The 9,522-nt window shown below is 37.5% G+C and overlaps 1 non-coding gene across 1 annotated transcript; it reads left to right on the top strand.

Moving 5' to 3' along the window:
* The first annotated feature begins 8,614 nt into the window (after nt 1–8,614).
* Nucleotides 8,615–8,733, top strand: LOC133364694 (5S ribosomal RNA). Its single transcript, XR_009758002.1, has one exon. It is a non-coding gene; the product is annotated as a 5S ribosomal RNA (ribosomal RNA).
* The last annotated feature ends 789 nt before the right edge of the window (nt 8,734–9,522 follow it).

Genomic DNA, 9,522 nt, shown 5'->3' with positions numbered 1-9,522 from the left:
TGTTTTTCAAAGTGGAAGAATGCAGTAGAAAAAAACAACACTCCACCACGTACTGGAAAAAACACATCTAGGTCATCAAGGTAATAGGTGGCCAGGCAGTGGTTTAAGAGGATCTAAGACTGGTCTGTCACAGTCCTGATTAGTCCAAACTGTAAATTTTTGATATGCAATTAATTTGCCCTCATCATCAAAAGTTTGCTCTCGGTTTCTGGACCTTTGCCTTTCACCACAGATATGTCTTAACTACATATGACATGACTCGTGCTGCTTGCAATCATATTGCCATTTTTTTGTCCTTTCAGGGGATGATTATTATCAGGACCACAAGCATGCAGTGAGGGGAGATTTAATCCTATCTTCTTCTACACACGCACCCCTCTCCATGCTAAAGTTATATGTGATTTGGCCCACAGGTTTTTTTTAAGGAAGTACTGAGGAACAAAAAGATAAGAGATGACAAATAAGTCTGTTGTGGAATACCACCAGAAAATATGGTGATGTAAGACAGAAATGGATTATGGAGCCAAATATATGAATATGTGAGAGCTTTGATCATGACACTGTGAATCAGTGCCTGAGTCTTAAATCTTCTACATGCTGAATCTTCTGGAAACCCCTAGCTGTTTGTCAACATCAGGGGGGAAAAGTGAAAACTTGTTCTAGCTAACCAAATAATGTCTTTTTATTGATGTTGCCTCTGTGACTGTAGATCTCCTAGACATCTGTGCAAATTGTCACAGGTCCACTGGAAATTTTAAGCATTGCTAAAAACCACTTGACAGTATATTGAATCTGTCAGCTTCAATCGTAGAGACAAAAAGAATTGTATGCAGCATTGAGCACTCCTGCTTCGTGTTGTCATTCAGTGAGATGAGGCTTACTAGAAAACACAATCAAGGGTAAATAATCATACAACAATATCCACTGTTTATATATGTTCTGAGCACCCAGTACAGGAATGTATGAAATGCAATACAGACCAAGGTTCTTGTTTATAAACAAAATATGAAAAAATGAACCAATAACCTGAAATCCTTTCCTTACCTCTTCATTATTCTCTTGGTCATCCAGTTAGAATTCAAAGTCTCTAACAATGTAATTCTTTGCATGTCTACTTAGAAGTGTGCCCCATTATGTTTTATGAAAATAAGTGTGTTAGGATTGCAGCCTATTAAGTTTCTTTTCTTATCCTATCCCAGACACCTTTCCTTATGACAAAGTAGCTCTCAAATTGTGTGTGTGTAAGGGGTGAGGGCTTTGTTGGGGACATGGCACCAGTACGAGACTTTCCTTCCAGGCAAAGACAGAATTCTGAGTGTTTTGAATGCCCCATGCCAGTGGACCCTGGGGTGTCTTCATCCTTACTGTTCCATCACCCTAATCCAGGTGTGGGGAACCTTTGGACCTCCAGATGTTGCTATGGTCAGTGGCCACGGATGATGGGAGCTGTAGTTCATCAACATCTGGAGAGCCAAAGGAAAAAGGAAGAACTGGTGCCTTCTAATCAAAGTTCTTTGTGCTGGGCCTAAGAGGAGTTTGGGGATGTCTTGTTCTGTTACTCCCAATAGCAAAGTCAGGTAGTGAATGCTGTCTGAATTGTAACCAAAGCAGAGCTACTGAAAAATAAAAGAATGTCGCTAGCATGCTAGCAGAAATCCCAACATTTTCAGAAGTACAAAAAAAGAGTCAAACCCAAGAGGAACCCCCTCCCAAAAAAAGCCCTAGTCTAGTGAGAACTGAGTGTGCTCAGCAGCCACAGAATGTATATTCATACTTAGAAAAGAAAAATGGAACCCAACCCAACCAGTGGGTGTGGAATACCCAACTTGGATGGAATGGCTGGCTGCAACCTTGAGCAGATATGCTGTTTATATCGGGGAGGATACATGACATTTTCTCCTTGCAAGCCCTACTTGTTCCTCTTCTAATACCAGCATCCCAGTCCACAGATCATCACATGCAGAAACTGTGTATTATAAATGTAGCACATACAGGTGTAGAACAAATGATTGGTACTGGGGTGCAGTAGCAATAGGTACTGGCAGATCAGAAATGTGAGAGGTTTAAAACATAACAATCAGTTTGGATTTTTCTTATATATAAAAATGTCCCCATGAAAATTCATCAGCATTTTAGTGCACATTTCTCCTAGTGCACACATGTTTATATGCAATTTCCTTCATATACACATTTTTTCAACACAATATTCCATAATGTAATGCAGGTGTGTATGTTATTTTCACTAATATATGTATTTTTGTGTGTTTTGTACATACAGCTGGAGAATTGTATTGCAAAATCTGGAGAAGTGTGAATTTCAAAGGAGGGCTGTGATTTTGATTCATGTATTGTTCTGGAAAGTGTGAATTAAGTAGGTTCATTTTTAAATGCAAACTGTATGCAATTCCTCCCCTATTCCTATTCCTTTGTAGGGATGGACAAATATTTCATTTTCATTTTCTTAGTTTCAAATTTTTCCTGTCTTAAATTCAGTTGTCCACATTTCTACATCAATTTGCAATTTTAAATTATTCCTCATGAAAATCATCATTTTTGTATGCATTTCACATAATATACCCAATATTATGCAATTTTGTCTAATTTATACATTTTTGCAAGCAGTTTCCCCTAAAATAATACTTATACCCAGTGTTGCTCAAGAACTTTAAGAAACCCAAAAATCAGTGCAGTTTTGAAATCAGTGGTTAAATGAGTTCAGTTCTGAAAAGTTCAGTCCACCTTCTTCAGTCCCCCCTGAGAGAACCTTGGAGAGTGTGACAAAGGAGAGGGCCTTTTCAGTTGTGGTTCCCCATCTGTGGAATGCACTCCCCAGTGAGGTCTGCCTGGCATGTTTGCTGACATCTATTCAGTGCCAGGTAAAGACATATCTTTTCCCAGGCTTTTGGTAGACTAAGATGATACTGTTTGCTTTTAATGTGCTGCCAAAGCTTCCTGTGGCTGTAATGGGGGCTGTTGTTATTTTGTTTTTATGGTGTGTTATTTTTATTTGTGTTTTTAACAATGTTCTTAAGTCAATTGGAGAGTGTCGGCCAACAAGTGGCTAACTAACAACAACAATAACAACAACAATAATAATACCTGAAACACCTCTGTGATCTTCTAATCCATATGGTGTGAAAGGAGATAACATGTTTTGGCATTTTACGCACACATTACATTTCTCCTCTACTAACAGCAATGGGGCTTTGTCAGGTAGAAATACAAGTTATAATTGGGAAATGAGCAAGAGGGCTTGGAATACCTCACCTTCCTGTAAGTGTAGGGAGACAGAGGTGAAAGAAGGGGTGCCTTTCTTAGCACCATATAAGTGCTGAATTGGTGATGGGATAGTGGTGCCAGCTTCCACTATCATATCTCAGTGCTTAAATGTAAGGACTGGAATTCTTGTCCAGATTACTTGTAGCTCCAACTGGTAAACTGTCCTGTAGGCTAAAACCACTTACTTTACCATGGCATCATCATCATCATTATCATCAATCATCATCATTAACAGCAAGCCTCAGTAATCAGTGAAGACTGAGAGATGATAGTCAATTACAGCATGTGTCTATCTAGTATTTCCCTGCATCACTGATACGAGGTATTAGCGTGAAAACTGAGGTATAATATTCTCTGCCTCCCACACTCTCCAAACAGGTTAAGACCTGATTCATGCCATCAATGTCTATCTGAATAAAGAAGAATAATTTTAGCACTAACAGTGATAGAAGATGATTTTCTTCAGGGAGAGGTGAAGACATGGTACATAAAACCAAAATATTGGAATTTCTATCTTGCAGCAATAACCCCATAACTCACAGGTGAGATTTCATCCAATGCTGAATTTAGAGGAGAAGCATTCAGAAAGGGCTTTCTCTGCAGATGGCATGGTTCATTCTGTAAAGCAGCTGTTTGAGTCATGCTTCCCTAAACAGTGTCTTTAGTTGTCCATTCTAAATCTCTTTAGTAATGACATTGCATGTGACAAATCCAGGCATATTCACTAATAGGCAAAAAACCCTTGCAGTTTAAGAATGTACCTATAGCCCACAGATCTTTCTATCAAACTTTAAAAAGCAGGGAAATTGGGAAGCTATAGTGAATGCACCAGGGGAGCAAGAGACCTGACCTCCTCTCTGAGATATTGGACTGCCCTACAAATTTGTAAAAATGCAAACAATTTGGGTTGATTTTTCACAGTCCACTTCCTGTGTAGCTTGGAAGAATTTGGTAACATGTGCTTCTAGGCATATGGTGAGTGGTGGCAAGACCTGTAATCTGCTCAAATAAGAAACAAGACAAATGCTGTGCTGATCTTGTTTTAGCAGGGAGGAAGCAACAATATTAAGAAAGTTGATATAGTTCAGTCACTTTAAATATGTTTGATTTCCTTTGCAATTTTAATGAAGTTTCCTATGTTAAATCATTTCCTTTTGCTTCTGTTTCAGTGAATATGTGAAGTACAGCAACAAAGTGGGAGGGTTAGGGGAGGAGATTGGATGGGTGGGCACTCGGTAGAGGGGAAGCCCCTTTCCTTTCCAAAAGGAAAACATTGTGAACAGTATCATTCTTTTTCAGAGTTTTCCCCACCTTTTTATTCTACAGCAAGCACATGTAGCCTCCCACCCAAATTTAAACCAAAGCTGTCCCTGGCCACATCCACACCAGACCTTTATTTCCCTTTAGATAGTCATAGCTTCTCCCAAAGAATCCAGGGAAGTGTAGTTAGTGAAGGGTGCTGAGAGTTCATAGGAGATGCCCTGATCCCCTCAGAGAGCTTCAATCAGAGCAGCTGACTGTTAAACTGCTCTGGCCACTGGAGCTCTGTCAGGGGAATATGACTCTCCTCTCAGCACCTTTCACTGTCTAAAGTGAAATAAAGGTCTGGTGTGGGTGTGTCCCCCTGATTAGGCAATCCCAGCAGCTGTGAGTCTGGCTTTTAGAACACTGACAGTTGGTTCTTACTGAGCATGAAAGGGGAAAAAGAAGGGGGGAACCACAAAATGCTAGAAAAATATTATTTTATTTGTAATCCAAGCCCAACGCGTTTCAGCCTGTGTGTATTTATGCCTTCGTCAGGGGCTGTAAATAAAATGGCAGGGACATATTACTTTGATAAACATATAAAATGAAAACATGCATTAAAAATATTTTCACTTACAACAACAGCTGGTGTGAAGTGTCTTTCCATGAGCAAAGCTGGTTTCATTAGTACAACCACCACAGAATTGTGAATTCTTCTCTGTGGTGGTTGTACTAATGAAAGCAGCTTTGCTCATGGAAAGACACTTCACACCAGCTGTTGTTGTAAGTGAAAAGTTTTTTTTAATGTATGTTTTCATTTTATATGTTTATCAAAGTAATATGTCCCTGCCATCTTATTTACAGCCCCTGATGAAGGCCTAAATACACACAGGCTGAAATGCATTGGGCTTGGATTACAAATAAAATACATATTTTTCTAGCATTTTGGGGTTCCCCCTTCTTTTTCCCTTTTCTGGTTTTAGATGCTAGCCACTTTTAGCTGTTGGTTTCTTACTGAGCATGCCCTACATTATCATTGAGTTCAATGCTAAATTACTTAAATTAATTAAAAATCAGCCAGGCATTTTTTTAACTTTTAAACTGAAGAAGATGAAGGTCAGAGTATGGGGCAAGGTCAGTAATAGGATTACAGGTACTCTGTGAACATGGCTGATTCTTAATTAATTTCAACAGATTATGAGAACTCTGAGAAAAAAGTCCAAAGGAGTCTGGTTTCTCTCTCTCTCTTTTTACACTTTGAACTCTCAGTTCTCTCTGACTCATTTGTGTATTGCCATGAAAATTTAGAGGGTTCTTCAGCAAGCATTTCTGAGTTTAGGACTATAAGTTTTGTAAGGTTTTGTTTTGATATGAGCTTATGGGAAACAACAGAATGGCATGGGGTATTTTCAATTTAACATTGCGGAATGCAAAAAATCCATGCTGACTTTTAACTCTCATGGCTGTATAATATAGTTAAATAAATATACCGTTTCTTAAATTGTTAAAATTATATATCTAGACTGTTTGATAGTGAAGTATTTAAATGACAGAAATAAATAAATAAAACTATTTTATGCCATGTAGTGTAAAGCAGCATAATTTATGTCCCAAAATGCAGAAATGGAATGATATCTGTAATGTTTGTTCTATATACACCCCTGATGACGTTCAAAAATATAATTTCTTGTAGACATCATGGAATTTGTACTTTCCCCTACATTCTGAATAGTCAGGAGACAGAAAACTACAAATCCCATATGTCTCAGATATCCTACCTGGGGTCATGTCTCAGGAGAAAACTATAAACACCAGGATCGCTATAAGACAAAGCAACTCCTGAGCATGGCTGCCTCTTTGCAAAAGTAAGATTGTATTGTTTGGTATGGGGGGAAATGGCAACGGACAATTGGGTAAAGGCTGGGATGAATGCTTTGATCAAGACTCAGACTGAAAAGGGAAGAGGATGTGGTTACTGGGGGGTTGCCTTCTGAATCTCTCTCCATTCAGAGTTTACCTCATCACCAGTTATAATTGGTACAAAAGTTAAGATTAGCAGAATGTTGAAATTTGGTGCCCAGTACCAGTGTTTGTATGTGAACTAGGAATGGAAGGATCTGTCAATTTCATTTTGCTTGGTTCCTCAATTTTCCATCTTAAATCCAGTTTTCCACATTTGTGCAGCAATTTGCTTTTTTAAAAAAGCTCATGAAAATTCATTAGTATTTTAGTGTGAATTTCTCCTAAAATACACATTAGGGAGTTTTAACAAATGTACATTTTCCATAATACAATGCTATTTTCATGAATATATTCATTTTTATGCACATTTCCCCTAATTTATGCATTTTTTCAATGAGCTTTCTTCAAACAACATGATTTATTGAAGTCCCTTAATACTTTTTTTTTAAGTGTTGGGAGTTGCACACAAATGTAAGTCAGTAGTATAATTTGCTTCCCTTGTTTTTCAATTTTTCATTTCAAATTGAAAGCATAAACACTTTGTTAAAGAGAACAGCACTAATTTGTTTCCATGAAATGTGAACATATTACAGTTTAGTTTCTAATCCAAGACAAACAAATTAAAAGAAAGAGATCGTTTCTTTCCAAGGAAACATGCATTATACCTTATACCTTGTGGCCCTAGGAGATAGTGTTTCTTTGAGATGAAGAGCCTTCCAAAGCTCATTTAATTTAGTTGCCATACCTAAATATATTTCTTGTTCTCATTATGCTCTTCTGAAATCATTTGAGATTCAACAAATTAATTACATTTATTTCTGTCACAAGGTATATACATAAAATATATTTAGTAGCTTTCTTTGATCTTCCAGAGCATTCAATCCTGCAGATTTCTAGTTGAACTACCTAGAACTTTTGGTCTGGCAGCAAATTGAAGAATTACACCAGATTTGATTATACTAAACCCATATTGAGGAAGGTAAAACCCACATTTCTATCTCAGCAGGGCTGGGGGCAGGACTAAAATAAGGAATGGGGAAGGGAAGCCTCTGGACACAAGAAGAAACAAGAAGGGTATTTTGTTTCTCCTGCCAGAAAAGAAACAAGAAACCAGTTTATTATAGTTGTTAATGTACAATGTGATTTGGCTGCATTTAGCCAAGAAAAGTCTCCAAGAGGTAGAAATCAAACAATTAATGGAAATAATGAAAACAGCCTAGTCATATAAACCAGTGAAATACCTTGGAGTATAGATATTGTGGCTCCCACTTCGTGGAATTCCTTCCCAAATGATCTCTGCCATGCCCCCTCTATGATGAGCTTTCGCCGGGCCTTGAAAACCTGGTTCTTCAGGCAGGCTTTTGTGGTGGGCTAGGTTTTATTATTGCTGTTGAGATTTTTAATGTTTTAATGTATTTGTATGTTTTTATTTTGTACGTCGCCCAGAGTGGCTGGACAACCAGCCAGATGGGCAACTAATAAATTTAATAAATAAATAAATAAAATAACACCAAATTTGCAACAATTGGTAGAACTTAATCATGAAAAGTTGCTACTGGTGGTAGAAAAAGAACTTAGGTTATGGCACACTTTGCCTTTATCTTGGATTACACATTATATCTATTAAAATGAATATCCTTCCAAAGTTATTATTTTTTCTTTATATATGTTTTATTGCAAGTCCCAACCAATATCCTAGACAAATGGCAAAAGATGGCTGATTATATCTGGATAACAAATCCTCCAAGAATGTCAAGAAAGGATCTTTAAAAGCAACCCCCAAAAGGGGAATGAGTGTGCCTGATATTCAGAGTTATTATCATGAGGTTAGACTAACACTGTTAAAATAATGGTTTTGTAATGACCTTGTTTTACAAGCAGAAAACCCCATTTTAAAAAAGACAACGAGATATATGCTATGGTATTGTGAATCAAATTGGGAAGAATTAACAAATGATACCATCTGTAAATACTGGCCTACATACTTGACATAAGCTAAGAGAAAAACTTTCTCCAGGGTTTTCACCCCATATGTATCCCTTTTATAATGAATGTTTAATGTGTACCCCAGATATCAGGAGACCTTATGGCATCAGTGGGAGTTGGATGAAATACAGGAAGTAATATGGCCTATGGCCATACTACCCTGAACACATCCAATCTCATCTGATCTCGGGAGCTAAGCAGGGTCAGGCCTGGTTAGTACTCGGATGGGAGACTGCCTGGGAATACTGGGTGCCATAGGCTTAGAGGAAGGCAATGGTAAACCACCTCTGAATACCTCTTATCATGAAAACCCTATAAATATATCCAAAAGATTCATAGGGTCACCATAAGTCATAATTGACTTGAAGGCATAGAACAACAATAAATGGTAATGTTGTGCAATGTTATGCTGAAATTTCTAACTTAATGGGTAACAACAGACCACAGCTTTTTCAATATTTTCAGATTAGAGAAGCTGTAATAAGCTTAATTAGAAAATTCATAGAATAAGATAGAAATCAAAAACAGAAAAATTACTCTCATCAGAAAATGACAAAGGTTTAATCAGCAGACTCTATCTGATAATATTGAACTTAGAGGAAACTCTAGCAAACTATATAGTAAAGTGGAGTAGAGATCTGCAACAAGATATTTCCTTGAAGAGTGGAAGTGGATATGAGGTAAAGTTGCAACTAAATTGGTATCAGTCAACTTAAAAGAAAAACATTATAAGATTATATTTTTAACCCCTTATAGACTTAGGAAGATCTATGGAGAAGTTAGGACAGATGCTGGAGATGTAATGGGTCTAATGCTGATCTTTTGCACATAGTTTTGGAGTTGTCCAAAGATTCACGTGTATTGGAATGGGATCTCTGGGATGATATGGGATATGCTTGGTTCTATACCAAATAATCCTAAACACTGTTATTAAGTTATTTAAGAGACGCTATTCTTGAAGATGACTTAGCAATGATACTGAATCTTTTGATTGCTGCCAAAACAAACACTGCAAAAGCTCAAAAACACCACTCCCTGTCTGGGTCATTG

This window comes from Rhineura floridana, chromosome 9 (assembly GCF_030035675.1).
Source record: "Rhineura floridana isolate rRhiFlo1 chromosome 9, rRhiFlo1.hap2, whole genome shotgun sequence".
NCBI lineage: Eukaryota > Metazoa > Chordata > Lepidosauria > Squamata > Rhineuridae > Rhineura > Rhineura floridana.
Note: the sequence above shows the minus strand (reverse complement) of the source record. Positions and strands in the feature narration are given on the sequence as shown.